Source organism: Ochotona princeps, chromosome X (assembly GCF_030435755.1).
Source record: "Ochotona princeps isolate mOchPri1 chromosome X, mOchPri1.hap1, whole genome shotgun sequence".
NCBI classification, from domain to species: Eukaryota; Metazoa; Chordata; class Mammalia; order Lagomorpha; family Ochotonidae; genus Ochotona; species Ochotona princeps.
In genome coordinates, this window is record NC_080865.1 from 85,913,616 (window position 1) to 85,936,839 (window position 23,224).

A 23,224-nucleotide genomic window follows, 5' to 3' on the forward strand; every position below is an offset into this window, starting at 1 on the left:
ACAACAGACACCTCATTAGCAATAAAGGAATGCAGAGGCCGGAAGTTTGTAATATTTTAAGTGCTAAAAATATGTATTGTGCTCTAAAAATATTTTTTTTTCAAAAATGAAGGTAAAAATAAATATTCCAAGGTGAACAGGATATGATGAAATTATTCACTAGAAACTTTATCCTACAAGAATTATTAAGGGAATACTTCAGGCCCAAATGAAAATACATTAATAGTAAATTGATCCAAATGAAGAAATAATGAGTACCTCTAATGTTAACTACACAGGGAAATATAAAAGACACTATAATTGAAAGTTGATTCCCTTTTTTCTCTTCACTGATTTAAGAAAGTAATTGAAACAGCTGCAGATAGCTGTATCGTAGAGGTTTTAGCATAACCATAATCTGCTTGACAATAACAATGCAAAGATAATAGATGTGAGAAAAGCAATATTGGAGTATTGGAGGAGGGAAGTGATCCCAGACGGCAACAAATCCACAGGAAAAAAAGAAGAAAATTACAAATGTTGAAGCAGAATAGCTACTGCTAACAATTCTGCACTGCTTATGAAACTCACACCCCAGATCGGAGTGCCTAGGATCAAAAATCAGTGTTCTACTTCTAACCTAGTTTCCTACTGATGCATCTGTAAGATGGCATATGGTAGTTTAAGTACTTAATTCCCTGCTATCCACCTGGAAGACCTGAATGGTCTTCTGTCTGTTTGTCTCTTTCTCGCCAATTATGCCTTTCAAATAAATAGTTTATCTCAAAATTATATTTGCACACACCATGTTCAATTGTTTTCTTAAAATTCTTTCAAACATTGATTATGTAGAGCGATATTTAGAACAATGTATTGATAGAATTAAATATATATAGATAAGATGTATGTAAAATTAGAGCATAAGACATTGGAAAATAAACAAGCAAAGTTTCTTCCCTAGAATTAAGTAAATATATATCTGGAATGAATATATCAGTTAATCTGTGTATTATGGACAATAAAGTATTAGAATAAAAATTCAAATATTATAGGCTATTAAAATTTTTAATGCTATGCAAGAAATTCCCTTTAATACAAAATAAAGAAGTAAAAGAGACAGATGGAAAATGCTGAAATGTAAAAAACACAAAATACAAAATAGTTTATATACATTGTATTATAGTAATACTTAATGTGAATATACTAAATTGTCCAATCAAAAGCTAGAAATTATTAGATTGGATTTCCATGAAACTTCTAACTAAATCTGTGATAGGCCCAAACCAAAAATAAATAAATAAATAAAATGGCTACACTAAGGCTAGATCTCCTGAAACATGTCTGGGACATGTCTGTAACCCAACCTTTGCCACGACCTTGGGTTCTCAGAAAGTCTTGGGAATTTTAGTGTATTTACCCCAAGAAAATATCTCATTCTGGGATGAGATCTTGCTTTTGTTTTACAGCTCATGTGGTTACCTAATTGCCCCAAATTAGTCTCTTTACATGGAATAGGAGTGACCTGTGTACCTGGCTGAGTTGTCTGCTCTTAGACAGAATGTAGCTCTTACTGACTGGGTAATTTAAAATGCATAATGTTTAAATTGATTTGGTATCTGTATTTCACACCACTACAGTTGATTACTGTTGTAAGCTTGGGTGATTGAATGATTTGTTTAATGTACCAGTACTCTTTGTTGATTGGATAACTGTTGCTTAAAAACCCCTGAACACAGCTGATCAGAGCCTTTCCCCTTTTCCACTTAGCAGTGGTATTGGACGGTCACTGGTTGGTGCCAGCTGGTGAATAAAGACTCCTGATTTCTGTGAGTCTGCCTCTGATTCATTTCTGGGATAGATTTGGTCAACTCGCATCAAATGCTCTCTCCGGGGGACTTCAGACTGTAAAAATTCCAAATGGGTTGAAAATGAAATACAAAGAAAAAGAAACCTTCTTGCTTCCTTGATACATTGTGATAAAACTGGAAATTCATGGAAGTGGGATTCATGGTGCAAAACTGCCTATCAGAAACAACCATCTTGTATACTTCTTCCTTTTTCTCCTTCACCAAGGACCTGGCTCTATCAGTCTACTGAATTCCTTACAATGTGGCACAATTAACAGAACTGAAGGAAATAATAAATAATTTAAAATGAATTCAATACCCTACTCTCAAAACTGCATAGGACAACTGCAAAGTCCAGTGGAAAAAATATACTGTTCTATAAACCAATAATAAACAAATTTGTGAAACAATCCAATCAACTACAGCAAAAATACACTTTAAAAAAAAGCATTCATGAATCATTCCCCAGAAGCAAAATATTCTAGACTATCAAATATTAAAATTAAAATTGTTAATGCTGACATGAATCCTGGGTACTTGCTCTGTCTTCCATGACATGAAGTATTAAGCAGATAAACAAACTGAGAAGGAAATTTTTAGCAAAAGAGTTTTACTCCAAGCAGTAGAAGGAATGCCCTTGAGAAGGCAGCCAGAGATTCTTCAACAGGGAATAGTCGTGGAAAAGTAGTGATCTGGAGGTTTTGTAATTTTTGTATAAAGTTTGTATGAGATCCTTTAAGAAAGTTTTCCTTGTGTGGTGAGCTCACCTTGCCTTCTTACTGCCTAATCCTCCTCTTTAGTTGTAATTTTTGCAGGACAGAGAAGATTGTGTCTTGAGGCCTGCTGGTGGGGAGTTGTTTATCTACTTCTGAGACTGAGGGTGGAAAACTGCAGTCACCTGGCCTTCTCTGTGACTTTGGCATCACAGCCTATCTCTTCTCTATCTTCCGATCCAGCTCCCTGTTTATAGTGTTGGAAAGTAGTAGAGGATGGCCCAAAGCTTTGGGACCGTGCACCCATGTGGGAAGCCTGGAACAAACTCCTGACTCCTGGCTTTGAATTCTGCAGCCACTTGGGGAATGAACCAGCAGATGAAATTGTTCTGCATGATAATTAAGACCCTTTCTAAATCTGAAAGAATATTAATAAATTAAACAGAACAGTGAATGGAAGAAAAATTCACTGAGGATCTAGTAATGAACTTAAGGTAAGCAGAACAAATGTTTCTTGTAACTTTATGATACTAAAAGCAGCAGCTCATTTTAAAAATGAAATAATCTAAATAGCAAGTTTTTATTTGAAGAGGGCATACATATATCCAATAAGCACATGAAAAGGCGTTAAATATCCTTAATTAGGCAAATGAAAATCAAATTCACAATGAGATATCACATCCACTAGAAATGCAACAATCACCATTGCACAATAACAATGTTGGTAATGATGATAAGAATTTGGAAACCATACTAACTGATGTTAGGATTATAATTTCACTGCCATTCTGAGAACTGGCAATTTCTCAGAATGTTGAAAAACATAAACAACAAGGGACAGCATAGCCCAGCAATTCCAGTCTTAGGCATATATTCAAGTTGATTGAAAACATATGCTAATATAAAAACTTGTATGCAAATGTTTGTGAAAATAATATTCATATAACAGCCAATAAGTAGAAACCACCAAACTGTTCATTAACTTATGAATAGCAAAACATAATGGAAACATATAAACCAGAATGGGATGTAATCATTGGAAAGATTAGAGTAGTGATGCTATACTTGGAAGAGAAACCAGAGTATAGGCAGTGGTCTAAGTTTACATATTCATGAGTTTACACAGCGCTGTTTATAGTGAAAACTATTGCATTGTGTCTTCACAAATATGTTTTATAATAATATAGCTAATTTTCAATGTTTTTTAAATCACCATATAGTATATCAGAGCAAGAATTAGTAAAATAAGGAAGGAACATTGATTAATTCTCCTTTAAGGTTAATATCTAAATAAAAATCAAAAATACTGATTTAGCCAGGTCAACTCTTCAAGACCGAAATAATTTTAAGAATTACCAGTGTTATACAACATTTTATTAAGAAAGGCGTTTTTTTTTTTTTTTATGTGTAGGATATATTAACTGGTAAGTAAGTGGTATAAAACAGCAGCAGATATTATAAAGCAAATAATAGTATTATCTTTTCATATATCCTTATCTTCACATACATGCAAGCACATTACACTCTACAATAGAAATCAGCAGATTTTATAATACGTCCATTAGCCCATTCAGAGGATAACTGACGGATATAACACATACTCTATGGTTACTCAGAGCCATCCAAAACATTAATCAAAGCACTCATAATATGTTTTTGAGATTCCAAATTCAAATAAACAGTAATTGTAAAGATAGTGGGGAAATAGAACTCAGATCAAAAGTACTGTTAAGTGATTGCTATACAGAATAATAGAGTATCATATAATCACCAAGGTGGAACTCTGGGAAGCATTAAGAACATAATGAAAGTTGATTCACAGTGAAATACCATTAGCGAAAAATACTTCATATGCTGAATGAGTAAAAGCTCATTATACTTTATTACTACTATTAGGTTGATACTGCAACTGTGAAATCTTTATTTGGTTCTCAAGCTCCAATGTAACATCACAAGCTGGATTTAAAAAATGTCAACTCCTGCTGTTGATACAGTATTGATCCTCCTCCTTGCATTCTGTCATTAGTGGGTGCCCTTGACTAAGGTGTCCTTATCCTTTATCCAAGGCCTGGAATAAATCATTTCAATAAGAAGCTGTGATCTATGTCAGTTAACAGCAGTATTTAGAAACCAAGATCTGTGGACAAGATGTGCTTATTGATACTGGTGTCTGCTTGTTTTAAAAATGTTTTGATTATGTAAAAATATTTTCTTCTACTTAAATGGCAGAATTAGACAAAAGGTTACAGGGTGAGAGCAAGAGATGATAGACAAATAAAAAGATAGATGATAGATAGATAGATGGTAGATAGATACAGTTCAATTGACTGATTGACACACCAAAAGCTGGCAATATATAGGCCTGGACCAGGCCAAAGCCAGGAGCCCAGAACACCATAAAAGGGGGACATGAGCCCAATACTTGAGCCATCATTTAATGCCTTGGAGGAAACATTAACCAGAAACCAGATTAGAAGTGGAATAGTGAGGACTCAAATCAGCCTTCTGGTATGAGAGGCAGGCTTCCTCAGTGGTGACTTCACATGCTGTAACAAAATGCCAAGTTCCCTTTTTAAATTGTATTTTTTTATTTATATAGGGAACAAATTTCATGCATTTAGTATATGCAGTTTTAAGAGCATAATCATTCTTACCTACCCTCTGTGCCTCACTCACTTCCATGCTTCATCCTCCTTTATGTTTCTTTTAGTTCTTACCAATGTGTTACTTTATGATCATAAGCTTAAGTCACTGCTAAACAAAGAATTCAAAACTAAGGAGTGGAAAAGTCACTGTTCTTCAAGCAGCACATGGACAAGGGGTATAAACAGTAATCAAATCTCAGAATGTGAATTTCACTCATGTATTACTTTTTTTGCATTTTGTATATCAGTTACAACAGATCAAGGAAAACATGGCATTGGTCTTTTGAGGACTGGTTTATTTCAGTAAAGGTAATGGCCTGTAATTGCATCCATTGCTGTAAAAGACAGGATTATTCATTTTTATGATTAAGATTCTTCCATCATGTATGTATACCACAATTTGAAATTATAATGGACAAATTCTAGTTTTATATATATTTATTTATTGGGCACAAAGTGATGTTAAGATAATATATCATAGATTGTTCAGATCAAACCAATTAGTGTATGTCTTCTTTCAAATATGCATATTTTATGGTGGAATTTAAAACTTATTTTCTTGGATTATTTTAAATATATGATGCATTATTATTTACTATTTTCACCATGCTGTAAAATATATTTCAAAGAATAAAGAAAACTTTATTCTTCCTTAAGTTAGTCTTTATAGTCTTTAATTATTATTTCCCCAATTACTCAGACCCCAGTCTCTGGTACTCACCATTCTTCTATGCTGCTTCTTTTGAGTTCAATTATTTGCGTTTTTATGTAGAAGCAAAAATGTGATATTTGCCTTTCTATTCCGGGTTTATAGTCCATAATGTTGTACAGTTCCAGCAAGGGTGTCGGAATTTTTTTTAGGATATATATATATATATATATATACATATATATGTATATATATATACACATATGATCACAGTTGACTTATTCTATTCATGCACACCTAGATTGCTTCCATGCATTTGTTATTAGGAATAATGCTATACTGTACATGGGAATGCAGGTCCCTATGATAGATTGAATTCACATCTTTAGGAAAATATCCAGAATTTTATAGTAATTCTGTTTTCAGTTGTTTTGGGAACCTGTTTCCGGTTTTTTGAAGTAGCTTCATTAATTCACATCCTCACTAAGAGTGTATACCTCTTCCTTATGTTACACATCTTTTCCAATGCTGGTTTTCTTTTGCCTTTGTTATAAAAGCTATTCCAACAGTTGTGAGATGTTTTATTGTTGTGTTTTCAATTTGAAATTTTAAAATAATTACGAATGGTAAGTATTCCTAATATATCTGATGGCAATTTTTATGCCTCCTTCTTTTGCTGGATTATTTGTTTTCCTTTCATATAGTTGGTTGGTTTTCTGATACATTTTCATTATTAATCTCTTATTACATATATGGATTATTGTCATTAAATCTAGCTATTCAATAAACCAAGAAATCTATTTATAATGAAGGGTATTAGTTGTCATTTACATACTAAATAAGATTAATTATTAAGTCAATTTTTGATAAAGTATTTTTTATATTTGAATGTTGTTTTTCTTCGATTTTATTGAAAGATTAACATATAAACTATTTATTTGACTTAAAGTACAATATATTTAACAACATTAAAATTAAAAGGACAATATTGCCACTGACAGTGAATATTTTCATGAAGAGTAAAATTATGTCAGTATTAAATTCTTTCTGTTCTTTTATTATAAAATATATTCTGCTAGTGATGTGCAGTCTCTAAAATCACTTAAAATGTTATTTTTTTGTATGATTATTTTACCAACTTTATATACAATTAATTTTGCATTGGCTGGTTTTCAATTTTGGTTTCCTCTTTTTGTTAAATCATATTTTTAATACATAAAATATATGGGAAAAGTGTTTTAAAAAGATAAAAAATATATTCATAGAAGTATTATCTCTGCACTGACTTCAGAAGTCCCCTTTACTCCAGCTGAAGCGTAGAAGGTATTATGTGTGATAGAATAAAACAGGCCCAGGAATGTTTATGTAAATGGAACTGCATCCAACAGAAAATCAGGGAGCATCAAAGAACCAAGTAATGTGGAGAAATGGGAGAACAGTCAGGAATGTAAAAATAAGCAGGAAAGAATGAGGTCAGTATGACCAAGGAAAAGCTAATGAATAGATCAACTCATTCGGCTTTCCTGATATGAAGTCCAGGTGGCATTTTACAGACTGAAATGAATTTCATACTCTACTGATTGTTCTAATATTTCATTTTGGAAATGTATGAGAAAGTGAACATGTGACATGAGCCTAAAGCCAAGATTATTCATCTTCTGCCTGCTGTCTTTGAGTGAAAAATATATGTCTGAATAACTTATCAAAATCTATTATGGACACTAAAGGAAGAGAAAATTAAATCCCACACTATCAAGTTAGATGCAAAATTCCTAGATAAAACAGTAGTAAGAAATTGGAATTTGAGTTAATGGAAAGGGTAAATCATTAGGATGAACTTGGTTTTATTTTGGAAATGTGGAATTTCCTGTTTGAGACTATGAAGTACTGTGAAGTAGCTGGTAAGGTTGCTGCTTGTGGTATCAGCAACTCACATAGGGCCTAATTTGAAATCCAGCTGCTACCCTTCCCACTGAGATCCCTGCTAATGGCTTGCGAAAGCAGCCGAGGATGGCCCAGGTTTTTGGGTCCCTGCACACATTTGTGAGAGTAAGCTCCAGCGCCCTGGCTTTGGACCAGGCCAGCTCCAGCCACTGAGTCTGGAGAGTGAACCAGTGGATGGATGATCTCTCTCTGTCTCTCTGTCTTGCTGTCTCTGTCTTTTTGTAAATTTGCCTTCCAAAGAAATAAGTAAGTTTTTAAAAAATTGTCACAGAAATTGGCTATCAGAGCAGAAAAATGACCTTACCTTCTCAATAAACATGCAAGTATCATTTGATAAAACTCAAGGTAAATTTCTTAGAAAACTAGAGCTACTGGTGAACTCTGGAAAATATTGAGTATTAAGGAAGCAGCTAATATAATAAAACATAGAATTTAAAGCTCTCCACTTAACTTCAGAAATCATACAAAAATATCTTTTAGCATCAACTCTTTTCAAAGCCATGGGCTAGAGCAGCTCTAGACATAGAAAAGATAAAAAATCTATGCCTGTTGCTTTATCTCGCCTTCACTCAAATCACATCAAAAACATGCCCAAAAATTCCAATTGCAAAGTCAATAGCAGGAACTGAGTGGCGAACAGCATTAGAATCTGAAGTACACTCAAATCACCAATGAGTTCACTCAACACGGCACTTTTTTTTTCTTCTGTTCTCTTCTCCACTAACAATCAGCTGATCTTACGATGCCGGAGGCAACAGCCAGCAATGAGAGCTGGAAGGATCCAAGCTCTTAGGAAGGGCAGGGAACATTTCTGTTCATTCCTAAACAGAAGCAGCAGTCCCTAGTTTTGTCATGTGGACCCTGAAAATATGAGTCAAGTTATGGAGGGGGAGAGTTTTGGGGAAATCTGTAAGTTCATTCAAAGTGACACATGTATAAGACTGATCCAAAATAGGATACCAAAGAACTTTGATGGACTGAGCTACACCACACCCTCGTCCACAGACTACAAACCAAAATATAACTGAAGAGCGCTAAAAACGTTTTGAAATTGGAACTGTGGCCACAGACCACACAGGCAGGCTGAAACTTGCATGATGAGCCTAGCCAGGATGACTGCGTGATACAGCACAATGATCAATACACTCAATAAAATCTGAGTAACATCCACAGCTTCATGAATTAGGAAAATGGTGAGTGCACAGTTGTAAATTGTTTGATATATGAAGTGCGTGAAAATTTAAAATGTCTTGAGAAAAAAAGAATAAAGAGGCCCTAAGGCTGAAATTAGACCGGAGTGGCAATTAGTTGGCAGACACTTTAAACATGATCAAATGGACAGATATCATGTTTGCTCTAATATAAGATAATATGACGTAAAATCTAAGGATTTTACCTGTGAATTTAACCTTACTGCACCTCCTAATTATTTGTACTTTTCATAATAAGATCTTGTGATGTAACCTATAAATCAATCACCCATATGAGACTAATTGCTTGCCATCACCTGAGATTATTAATGTCCCCCTTTCCACCGTTACTGCTATTGCCCATAAGCAATGGTAATCTAGTCCTTATTGTGCTTTCATTGGAGTCGCATGAGACATATGCTGACATTTATTCATACAGGAAGATGTTGAACTCTCTTACACCCTAATGTCACATTCATACCTTTGTTACAAGTACGTTCACTTCATGGGGATGAAGAGTCACTATTTTTTCCGCCTGTGGTAGACTATACATAAGAGGATGTATAGTGGAAGTGTGGCAGAAGTAAGTATGTTCTTAGGTGAAAACGGAGAGAGGTATGTCCCCGTGCGTACAGTGCAGGGATGGACTCACAATGAAACTGCTGATAATCTCCTCCATTGTTGGGGGACCCCTGAGGGACAGCATGATGGACTTGTGAAAACACACACAAGACACTCATTCTAAGACTGGAGGGTGGAACAGTGGGGAGGAATATTAGGGAGGGGGAAGGGAGACCCCCAGTATCTGTTAAACTATATAAAAAAGGGATCAAATGGACGAATATGAGAACTTTGGCAACAGCTGTTAAATATGAAGTTGTATAAAAGAAATCGAGAATAAAATGTAGAAAGAAGCAGCCTTTTTTATAACAAAAATATACTATGACTGAAATACAAAACCAGTTCACTGGATGGCTCAGTAGCAGAGGGACATTGATGAACTTGAAAATTGATCAATAGAAGTGACAAAACCTGAGCAACAGGAGGAAAATGATTAAAAATTAAAATGAGCTGAGTTAAAAGAACCAACTATTCATGTTCAAAACATTCAAGAAATATAGAAGAAAGAGTGCAACAATGAAAATTTTGAAGAAGCAATAGTTCAGAACTTCACAAGTTTAAGTGAAAACAAAAACAGGTAAAGGAGCTTTTGAAACTGTCAAATACTGCAGGAAATGACTTTTTAAAGTAAACCCCCCAAAGTGCAGACAGCAAAAGGAAATTTGGACAAATGGAATCACATCAAAATTGGAAGCAGCTGCATAGCAAAGGAAATAATCAACAGAACGAATAAACATCTGACAGAAATGAAGAAAATATTTACAAGCTGCTGTCCAACATAGGATATTAATCCACAACATATGAGAAACTCGAAAAAATTAAACAAAGCAAACAACTGATATAGGTAAAGAATGAACAAAACCAACAGTACTCAAAAGAAGAAACTTCAATGTCTAACCAATATCTGAAAAAAGATGCTCTGTACCACCGTCCATCCATCAGGGAAATGAGAATCACAATCACAGTGAGATATGATTTATCCTGTGCCATAACGGCTGTTATCAACATTATAGAAAGCAAAAAATGCTGGTGAAGGTATGGAGAAAGGAGAACTCTTACATACTTTCAGTGGGAATACAAAATAATATGTCAAATATATCTTGGCAGTAAGATGCTGAACTTTCTGCATTATCTATAACTATAGTGTCATGATACACTTAAATAGCAGAATGATGGACTTGGGATTATTGCTGATTATTGGGATTATTATACTATTATAATATAATAGGGCAAATTCTTGGTGGGGAGATGGAGATAGTGGAAGGGGAAATCCCTGAACTTGTGGAATTGTATTATGAAAAATAATTTTTTTTCATAATACACATTATGAAAACATGTATGGAGACTCATTAAAAACTAGAAACAGAGATGCTATGTAATCTAGAAATCTCACTGCTGGGTATGCCTTCAAGAGACATGAGGTAATTGTATCAGAGAAATATCAACCCCATCAGATTTGCTGTAGCAGCATTTTACCAGAGGCAAGATTAGTAATCAGTCCAAGTGTCCATCATTGAATGAACAGAGAATACAATATTTACAGCAAAGTGGATGAAACTGGAGGACGTCATGTTAAAGAGGAGGGCATCATGTTAAATGATATAAATCAAACACAGAAAGACAAATATGATCTTCCTTCTACATGGGAGTTAAAATAAATGTCGATATAAACACCGAATACTGATTGACAGAGGCTGGGAGAGGTAACAAGGGATAGAAGGATTTGGGGTAGTGAGAGCCAGGTCAGAGGAAGATCAGAAGAATATGTTTCTGTTGCTAAACAATGTGGTTGCATGAATATAGTTAATAGTAACTTAGCATGTATTTTATGAACAAATATGAAAAAAAAGAACTTCTAAGCCTCCAATAATGTCACAGAAGGGAAAGTTTTGATTGCTCTGATTGGAAAGGTACATATTTTGTGCAGATATTGAACATAAATGTGTAAAATTATATTGTTAAGTAAAATAAAAAATGTAAGCCTTAACATTTCATAGTCAAAGTACTAGAAATTAAGTCCGAAATTGTGAAAAAAGCCAGAGAAGATGTATTCATTATCTATAAGGAAACAGCAATTCTGCTAACTGATTTTTCATCAGAAACAACAGATGGCAGAAGAAAATAGGATGACATAAATAGTGCTGTCAACTTGGAGTTATATATCCAGTGAAAACATACGTCAAGAATGGAGGTGAAAAGCAGATGTAAAAGTGAGTCGCTAAAGGCACCTCTAGCAGTGCTTAATTTTTGCATTCCCAATGCTATTGTAAAACATTTATTCTAACTGCCTGAAAACCTAATGATATTTGAGTTGAAAAATTATTAGTAATAAAGCAAAATCTTATATAGCTAAAGATGTTTTGGAGGTAACTTTATAGCACTAAAAGTTTACAAGAAAGTGAAAAAAGGTGTGTGTGCCCTGGTGTAGCATATTAGTCCTCTGCTTGCAGTGCAAGCATCCCTTATTGGTGCTACTTTGTGTCCCAGATGCTCCACGTTCCATTCAGCTCTTGTTTATGACCTAGAAAGCAAATGGAGCATGGCTCAAATTCCTATGCCTCTGAACCCATGTGGGAGACCAATAGAAAGCTCCAGGATCCTGCCTTCACTCTGGCCTAGAGCTAGCTGTGGTTATCATTTGAGGAGAGAGCCAGTGCATGGAAGAGCTCTCTGTTACTTCGTTTCTCTGTAATTCTGGCTTTCAAATAAAAATAAATGAATCTTTAAAAAAAATCCCAAGTCAGTAATCTAAGCTTTGCAAATAAAGAAATTAGAAATTAATTAAATAACTTCAAATACATTTAAGGGAAAAATCAAGATTAAACAGGAATTTATTAAGTGAAAAGCAAAAAGTGACAAAGGGAAAATTGAATGAAATAAAAAATTAGATCTTCATGAAAATTGATAAGGTTTAATCAACTTTAGCAAGACTTTAAAAAGAGGTAAAACAAAAATTATCACTATTCAGGCCAGCACTGTAGCACAGCAGGTAAAGCCAATGATTGTGACTTAGGCATTGCATATGGACACTTCTAATCCAGTTCTAATCGCAGCTTCTAATCCAGTTCCTGGGTAAAACGTTGGGAAAGTAGTGGAAAATGACACAGTTGTGTCAGCGTCTAGACCCACATGGGAGACCCAGAAGAAATTCCTGGTTCCTTGCTTCAGCCTGGCTCAGCCCTGGCTATTGCAGACATCTGGGTAGTGGACAGGCAAGTGGAAGCTCTCTCTCTTTGTTTGCTCTCCCTCTCTCTGCAACACTTTCTTAAATAAATAAATCTTTAAAAATTACTAACAAAATAAAATTGCATATTATAAAGACACGCAAAGGTTAGCAAGAGAATGCTACATTTATTCATGTGTACTTCCAACAATTTAAATGAAAATGTCCAATCCGCAAACTCCAGTGTGGTTTATTTTAAAATTTTCCTTCTCCCCATGAAAATGTGTACACATCATAATCATTTGTGAATATTATCTTATATGGCAGAAAGGGGAGTTTGCTGGTATGGTTTGAAGCCTAGTATAGGGAGACTATTCAGAATTAGAAAGGTGAGGCACACGTGTTTACAAGTGTCCTTCAAAGAAAGAAAGAAAAGAAAAAGGTCTCTTAAGGCAGAAGGAAAAAGAGATTTGAAGATAATTATATCTCTTGTCTTGAAGGCAAAGGACAGTTTCCTGAGCCAACCAATACAAAGAATTCAGCTATGGAAGCTTAGATATAACAAGAAAATAGGAGATCCAAATTCTTGTGAGTGGTTGCCACCCTGCCAGCACCTTGATTTTAACCCATTGAGACTTCCTAAGTGTTTCTGATATGCGTTACTATATGAGTTCATTGCATTGGTTTAAATTACTTACTGTGTAATAATCTATTCCAAAAGCACACAGGAGACTAATATAATTACAAACTAACATAAATTAGCAAATATGTAATCAGTAATCTGAATTATTTTACACCAATTAAAGTTACTGGATTGATGGCTTAAAAACCTATGGTTGGACCTGGCGCGATAGCCTAGCGGTTAAAGTCCTCACCTTGCACGTGCCAGGATCCCATTTGAGCAACGGTTTTAATCTCAGTGGTCCCACTTCCCATCCAGCTCCCTGCTTGTGGCCTGGGAAAGCAGTCAAGGATGACCCAAAACCTTAGGACCCTGCACCTGTGTGGGAGACCCAGAAGAAGCTCCTGGCTTTGGATTGGCAAAGCACTGGCTGTTGCGGTCACTTGAGGAGTGAACAAGTGGATGGAAGATCTTCCTCTCTGTCTCTCCTCCTCTCTGTATATCTGATTTTCCAATAAAAACAAAAAATAAATCTTAAAAAAATCCCATGCTTGCATCTGTGAACTCTAACATTGAAAGAAGAAATAGCATAATTTGAAACAAGTTATTGAAAAAAAACAGAAGTCTTGATAATTTCCATGAAATTTATTGGAGTTAGCATTAACTTGAAAACAAGCAACCAAAAATCCTAGCAAAATTAGAAAAGATAAAAACACTACAAACCAATGCGCCTCATGAACATAGATGCAAAATAATTCAACAAAATGCTTAGCAAATGTAATCCGGGAATATCTTAAAAAAGGAACCTTCCAGATTTGATAAAGCACATCTAGAAGAAACTATGCAGCTACTATGTTTTATAATGAAATACTGATGCTTTTCCTTCACAGACTGGAACTTGCACTGTATCCTACTCTACACTGCAGCATAATTCTTCGTCAATGGTGAATAATTGAATTTTAAGAAGAAGCACATATTTTTTTATTTTTAAAAATATGTATTTTTATTGCACAGTCAGATATACAGAGAGGAGGAGAGACAGAGAGGAAGATCTTCCGTCCAATGATTTACTCCCCTAGTGGCTGCAACAACGGCTGGAGCTGAGCCAACCCGAAGCCAAGAGCCAGGAGCCTCTTCCAGGTCTCCCACGTGGGTGCAGGGTCCCAAGGCTTTGGGCTGTCCTCGACTGCTTTCCCAGGCCACAAGCAGGGAGCTGGATGGGAAGTGGAGCAGCCACAATATGAACTAGCACCCATATGGTATCCCAGTGTGAGGTGAGGACTTTAGCTGCTAGGCTACCGTGCCGGGACCGTATCACATATTTTAAATGCAGAGAATATGATTGTCCAAGGAGAAAACCCTAAGATATTTATACAATAACTTTGAAAAGGAGAATTGAGATGGCACATGGTGAATTTCTAGCATATTGATTATGTTCTATTTCCTGATCCAAGGAAGTTACATAGATGTGTGTGCATGTGTATAGAGAGATACATTCTAGTAAATAGTTACTATGTATTATTTATAAAAGAGATATAAAGAGAGACAACCAGAGATATGAAAAGAGACAACCAATAGTTATAAAATCAGATGAAAGGTATCTTATTCAGTATTGTGCTGATACAATAAAATACTAGAACCTGGATAGTTCATAAAGAATGAAATACTTTTCTTTCCTGGAGGCAAAAAAGCTTAAGATGAAGGTGTTGGCATCTGCTGGAAACCATCTTACTGCATCGTCACAGAAAAAATGGTAAAAGGGCATGGGAAGGTGGGTACAGCTGTCTTCCCATGTCAGAAGCAAGCATAGTGAACACCCATTCTTGTAAATCCTTTATATATACGCTATTAATCTATTCAGTGAGACACTTTTCATTACCGAAACATATTTCAAGAGTCTCTACCTGTCTATACCTCTGCACTGGGGATTATGAATTTTTTGTAACACATTTAGACCCTAAGAACAAAGGATAAACCATAGATAAATTACTGAGCAAATTATAAGCTTGTATTTGTATCATGTCGATTTACATTCTTAACACACTACTGTAAATGTTTTAAATCATCCAGAATGAATTAAATCATATACAATATATACTTTTACAGAATTATTTTTGTAAGATTTATTTTTATTTTAAAGGCAGAGTTATAGAGAAAGAGGGAAAGAGAGTTAGAGAGAGAGAGAAACCTTCCAAACATTGGTTAACTTCACACATTACCCTAGTGGCTGGAGTATAGCTGATCCAAAGCCAGGAGCCAGAAATCAGGAGCTTTTTCCTGGTCTCCCATGTGAGTACAGGGGACCAAGGACTTGAGACTTCCTCCACTGCTTTTCCAGGCCATAAGCAGGGAGCTGGATTGGAGGTGAAACAGCCCATGCTGGCACCCATATGGGATATTGGTGCTGCAGGCAGATGCCTGCCGCATTATGCCAGTGTCAGCCCCACAACATATAGCTTTAAAAGTTACCATTAAAGAGAGTGTAGTCCTGAAGCCTGTGTGGTGGTGCAGTAGGTTAAAGTGTTTCTTGCAATGCAAGAATTATACTTATTGGAGAGCCAGCTCAAGTTCTGAGTGCTGCAGTTCTAATCCAGCTTCCTATTAATGCATCTGGCAAGATGATATATGTTAGTCTATGTGCTTGGGTTCCTAAAACCGAGGTGGGACACCCTGACAGAGTTCTGGGCTCCTGTCGGAGGCTTGGCCTAGCTCTGGTAGTTGCAGCCATTTGGATAATAAACCACTGGATGGAAGTTCTCCTTTTCTTTTTTGTTCTCTGTCACTTTTTCAATAATAAATAAACTGTAAACATTTCCAAGGGTGGAGTGCTTGTTGTAATATCATTATGGTGTTAGTTGGCATGCCACATATCCCAATTGGTAGGCCTTGGGTCAAGTCCCAGATTCTCATCCTGAAATGCTGAAGATGAGAGCTAGACTAATTAGATCCCTGTGATCAATGTGGGGACCTGGATTGATTTCCTAGCTTCCAGATTGGGTTCTGCTCCACTAATGGCCACTGCAGGCATTTATGGAGTGAACCAGTGAATGAGACCTTTCTCTGGCTCTACCTTTGAAATAAGTATAATAAATAGAACTTAAAGAATATTTAAAAATTGGGACCAATTCTGTGGCTTAACGGGCTAGTTCTCCACCCTCAAGTGTCAGCATCTCATGGCCGTCAGTTTGCGTCCTGGCTGCTCCACTTACTATCCATCTCCCTGCTTGTGCACGGAGGATCTTTCTCTCTGCCTCTCTTTTTCTCTGTATGCTTTTCCAGTAAAGAGAAAAAAAAAACTTGCTAAGAAAAATATTTAAAATAAATAAAATAAACTTAAATAATAAAATTAAATACCTGAAAGTCACAATCACAGAGAGATCCTCTGTCTGCTGGTTCACTCTCCAAATGGTCCCAATAATGAGAGCTTGAGCTGATTGGAAGCCAGGAGCCAGGAGCCAGGAGCCTCGTCTAGGTCTCCCATGCAGGTGCAAGATCCCAAGGATCTGAGCCATCCTGCCCTCCTTTTTCAGGTCATAAACAGGGAGCTGGTTCAGACACTTGAACTAGGGCCCATGTGGAATGCTAGTGCCACCAGGTGGAGGATTAGCGTGCTGTGCCATCACATTAGCCCCAAAATTGAATATTTAGCTGAGGATATTCCCAAGCAAAGTACTGGAAGAGTGGCCTAAGTTTTCCTTGCTTCTTTAGTAAAGTATGAGATGGAAAGATGGGTTAAGTAAGAAACTGTAAAGCCAAAAAAAAAAAAAAAAAAAAACCCACCAGCATCTGATGATCTGGGGAATTATGGCTATTCAGATTATAACATTTGCTGTTTTTCAGAGATGCCAGTAAGGTGCTGGTATAAAAGCTCTTTGTCTTCAAAATCCCATAGGCACACCAATTTTAAATTCATTTTTCAGGGAACATACGTTGGGATTAAGGTCCTGAGTGCTGTTGAACAAAATTTGCTGAAGAGATTAGGTGGATGACTCATGGTTTAATCAATAATCTCAGTAAAATTTCAGGAAAGAAGATGGGAGAAAGGATATGTGGAGAGCCCTCTGGAATAATAGACTGCACTCTCTTGATACACAGGAAATTGACAATACTGGTTGGGATGTATAAGCAAAATATCACCAGTCTGAATTGAAGGGGATTGAGAAAAAACGAAGTACAAAGGGGACACTGGTCTTCCAAAATTCCTCAAACAAGAACTGGGGTTGAGAATGTTACCTGGTTGCAAACATAGCCACTTTTACAAAACAAAGACTGTTTCATAGATGGAGAGGTTGAGACCAAAGAGGCAAATTCAAGGGAAGAGGCAGATACAGAAACAAGCCCAACCGCTACACGAGACAGAGTCACCTCTGTGAGCCAGAGGCAGGAACAAAAAGTGGAGCCACCACTGGTCCAGAGAACAGAGTCATCATAGGTCTGTGGGATTCACCACAGGCCCAGAGGGCGGAGGACTCTGTGAGCTACAAAGCATTATTCTCAGGCACAAAAACTCAGCCCTTTATATTGTGACCAGTAAGTGACTCCTTTATTTTTTTTTCCCTTAATGTGGGGCTATATATTCTATGCCTGTACCATCTCTATATTTTGAGGTAGATAAGCCATCTTCTATGTAGACACATCCACAGAATGAGAGGGGGTTTTGGACAAAACAAATCCAAGGTCTTACCCATACCTGCTCTACATCATTTAACAGGTGAGATTAAGATTACTTAGAAGGTAAAATGTGGAATCATTTGTATATTTTCAACCCAGATAATTATTTGCATGAGAGTTTGGATTTGAACATTATGCTTTAAATGAGTTGAGACTTTTGGGAATGTGAGAGTGACATGAATGTATATTTCCTGTGGAATGATCACAAAATTTGAACAGGGTGAGGGTACAGATGGTGGATTGTTCAGGGATGAACAATAGCTCCTCCAAATATCTTTAAGATCTAACAATCTAGTTTCTATGAAAATGACTTAATATCGACATAGACTTTTGTAAATGTGATTAATCCAATGATCTCGAGGGGTTCCCATCCTTACTTCCAATACCAGCATTTTTAATATAGAAACAAAACAGAGATATACAAAGCAGGAAAGGCCATGTGATTGTGGAACAGAAGCACCAAGAATATCCTGGATCCACTAACAGCTGAGTCAACGAAACACAGATTCTGGGCCTTCAAAGGTATTGGGGCTCTGCCAAAATATTGATTTTTGTATTTTAATGTTAAGAATCCAAAGCAAATAAGTTTTGCTTCTTTTAAATCACCTGCTTTGTGGTAGTTTAATAGAACAGTCCTAGGAAAGCAATAGTACATCTAACGAGCAGATTTACTGTGAGGATAAATAAAGCAATATGTACAAAATACATAATAATCATATAATCGATGGTAACCATTATTTTCAGCATGGGGGAGTCACTAATAAATGATGTTATTTTAAATAAGAAAAGCAATATGATAATCATAATAGATGCCAACAGAATCAGACAAAATTTAACACTTGTTACTAGTAAGAAACAATTTAAGAATATAAGAAAATTTCTTGACATCATAAAAAGTGACTACATAGACGTATAGCTTCCTTCTTTCCTTCTTTCTTGGAAGAGGGCCAGGGCAGTTTGCCAATGAGCAGGCTGGGGTTAGTTACCCGGCCCTGCAAATCATCTGGCCTAAGGCTTGGGCTTGCATCGGCAGGGGTGGCCCTGATCTCACCAGCTTAGCAGGCCTGGTTGGGACAGAGCTTGGCTACACAGGCAGAGGTCTGGTAATGAAGGCTATGTGGGGAACGCAACCAATTGACACTGATTGGAAATTCTCTGGCTCAGGAGACAGATCCGTTAGAGATGATAGGGAAAGATTTCTGAACCTGGGAGAGGCAAGACTTAGTTCCTAATTAGTAAGAAGTAGTTATAGAAAATGTGATGAATCTATGCCCTTCAGCAACCCTTAAGCTTAAAGGTTGAAAATCTCTGGGAGAATTAATTGGCATAGATGAACTATCTTAGGATCACCAGTTGGAAGTCACATCTCCCCCACTCTATGTAAACCCATTTGCCTACCTGTCAACTGAATGACCCGCTTGTTAGAATGTACTTCCCTCACATGAACCCTCAGTATGATTCTAGGTAACCACTTCTCTCTCTAGGCTTACAAGAAGCCTGGCAATGGCAAGAGAAACCCCATCATCCTGTGGGCACAGGGTGAAAGGTTTCTACCATCTGGAGAACACAGAATCAAAATCAAGATATTTGGCATAGATACCAAAGCTATCCCACAAGGCATTATCAAAGACCTGCCCAATATGCTGCAGCACCTCAGCTCTGCAAGAGTTGTACCACCCCTCTTTTCGTTGCCTGTGAAAATCAGCAGAAAATAGCCCGGGTACATGGGCCCTAGCCACCTAGGCAAGAGACGTGGAAGGGATTTGTGGCTCCTGACTTCAGCTTGGCCCACCTCTGACTTTTGTGGCTATCTGAGGAGTGAATTACTAAATGGAAGATCTTTCTTTCTCTATAATTCTGACTTTCAAATAAATGTAAAAACAAAGACTGGTGATATATTTTTATTGCTTATTTGCAATACAAAACATAGAGACAAGCTTATTGGAACCTGGAAGGGATTACTGTTATTTCAAGTGTCACTTTCTGAAATTACCTAAAAATGCTTATTTCAGCAAATTGTGTTGTGCTGTCTACACAAATAATTACACATGCAGACTTGCAATTCAAATGACAGATTAATTGGATAATATTAATGATGGTGCTACAAAAGTAAATTAGCTTAGTACTTTTATCTACACTATGCATCTAGATCTACCAAAGAATTCAAAAAGTTACTGTGATAATTCCAGCTCAGTTTTCTGTAACAGCATTGCTTGCTAATGTTTATTACTCTGATACATTCAATGAGACTTTATAGAGTGAGAACATGTAAAAGTATTGTAATAAAACAACTAATATTCCTTATTACTGGCAGCTTGACTGAATGGCAGAAAATCTAACAAGAATAAGCCATAAACTTAAGTAATTTCATCTTTTAATTTATATATTCATGTAATACCAGAGTTAAGATCTTACAGTCTTTTCAAAAGTAATCTTTCAAAAGCAGGTGAGGTTTTAAAACTCAAAAAAATAAACAGGACAAATTGGTTACAGTAGATGTTGGACTGTAGACATAATATTAGTTTCAGCTAATAGATATTGTGTTGTCCAAAAGTTGTGCAAATTATATGTGAACCTAAGTATGTAATAAAAGAAAATATCTTAAAATACAAATAATTATTTAATAAATAGTGTTTGAGGACAACTGGGTGAAATCATCTGGAGAAAATTCCAATTAACAAATTTTTTCATTTCCAAATAAGCTTCAGAATAATTAAGGACTTATATGTAGTGGCATGTGATAAAAAAAGGAAACTGAAAACAGAATGTGAGCTTTGGATAGATGAAAAGTTTCTACAATTTGAAAAAATTGGAGAGGGTTTAAAAAGAAAATTTAATAGATCCAATGAAATATAAGTGAAAAAATCTATCCCATAAAACAAAAAGAAGGAAAAAATCTATATGCTTTTATTGAGTATGATTGATGAAAAATTAGCATCAATAATGACTAAAAAGAAATTTCTAATTTATATGACTCTCACATGTCAATGAATAAAGAGAATGAATGGTAAGTAAGAGATAAAGCAAAAAAACCTCAGGGAGAATATAGGGAAAATACTCCGATGCTAATAGGTAAAGCAATAGTATTTGAAGAAAATAATTTATTGTGGTTACACCTATTAAATTAGAAAAATTGAGTCTATTCAAAGCAAGCAAGTCTATGATTAAATTGCTTTTAGCCATGTAAACTAGTGCAACAAGTAAAACAATTTGGCAATATATATGTACAGCCATAAAGTTTGACCATTTATTTTACTCTTGGGAGTTGAGCCTAAGATTCTATTTGTTAGATCATTATCTATAATAGCAGAGATTTGGAACCCACATTCATGTCTAAAAATAGTTTAGTGGGTATGTAAATTATAGTATACAAAGTAGGCTTTAAATTATAATTACACGTATGTAACAATATGGGAAACACATATTAAGTAAAAAGAGGGCATCATTTACAGGACTATAACTACATAAAACTGTGAATGCACAGATGTTGATTTAACAAATGTTTATTTTGACATCCTGAATTTTACTCTTGGGGATTGTGCTTAGTATGCAATTATGCATATCACCACTTCTGATCAAGGTATAAAACTTTGAACAACCAATATTTCATCTCTCTTTACATTACTGCAATAAACAGGATAATAAATTCTCTAACTTATCTTTCCTTTTGAAGGCCACTGTTAACTGTATGCCTAGGCCAAGAAAATATGTGGTCCCATTTAAAAATTTGTCAAAATATTTCCATAATTTTTTTTTATTTTCTTCAGTTTAGCATTTCAGTTTTTTTTTTTTTTTTGCTTTGGAAGTATTGATTTAAACACCACTGCAAGAACTTCCATAGAGAATGTTTGCAAGGTCACTATCTGTTGATTTTAGCTCTAGTATGACAGGGGTGTTGCAAGTTGAAATTTATAGCTCATTTTAGATGTGTTGGTCTTCACTATTATGTCTGTGGATTTGTAGTTACATGAAAAGTAGTGAACTTAACCAATATTGGCCAAAAGGCAGAAATCTTGGTGACACGGGTTTGATTACATGAACCTAAGTTAGTACATTTGTAACAAGGTAATAACCTATATAAAAGAAAGACACTTTGATGTTTTGAATTGAACAAATAAAACGCATCTTAACATATTTAAGATTATTGCTTATTTTTCACTATTTCTTAAATAGAAAAATAACAACAATAGAAGTAGCCCAGTTGTAGTTTTTGACTTGTAACATTTGTGGCAGTTTTTGGAAAGTTTGTGTCTGTTGATACCAGCCCCCTAATGTTACCCCCTCTCAACTATTTTTACTGGAAGCAAACATGGTGGTTAACAGGTGACAGTAGTTTTAATGTGGGTCTTTTTCAGAGAAGAAAGAAGGAAGGAAAGGAAAGAGGAGGCAGGCTCCTGCCATATTCATTAGGATTATGAATTCTAAAGCTACATTGACACATTGAAAAAGTTATTTCTTCAATTTTGTAGTTACTAGCACTTGGAAATTCTGCTTTGCACCAATATTTCATAGACAGCACAAAAAGTGTATTTTTACTAGCTGCATGTATTATAGTTTGACTTATATTGTTTATTCTTCTCTGTGCTTCAGTTCCTTACCAATTAATTAGCATGTTATAAGCTGTAAAAATATAGTTTGCATTGTCAGAAAAGCATTAATGCAGATATATTCATAAGTTTCATATGAAAGATTTTCACTGCAGAGTTAAAATTAACATTAAACCGTTTTTATTGAGGTAGTATTGGTGAACAAAAAGCTGTAGATGTCTAGTGTATACAACTGGATGTGCGTGGAGTTGCGCACATATTAATGGTATCAGTAATAATGCTGACCATGTAGAATGAGTTTGAAAGAATTTTCTGTGTTCTGTTTTATCAAATACTTTGAGAAAAATTTGTGTTAATTTTTCTTTAAATGTTTCGTAGATTTTGGCAGTGAGTCATCTTTCTGGACTTCTCTTTGATACAGCATTTTAAATTTTTGGTTCAGTATCATTACTTATCCTTAGTCTGTTTAGGTTTTTTGATTCTATATGATTAAACTTTAGCAAAATCTATGTATTCAGGAGTCTTTTCATTTATTCCATGTTGTAAAAATTATCATTGTATGGTTGTTCATTCTTGTAAGAATCTCCAGTGGTCCTTTGCATTTCAGTGGTTTCAATGATTATGTCTCTTATT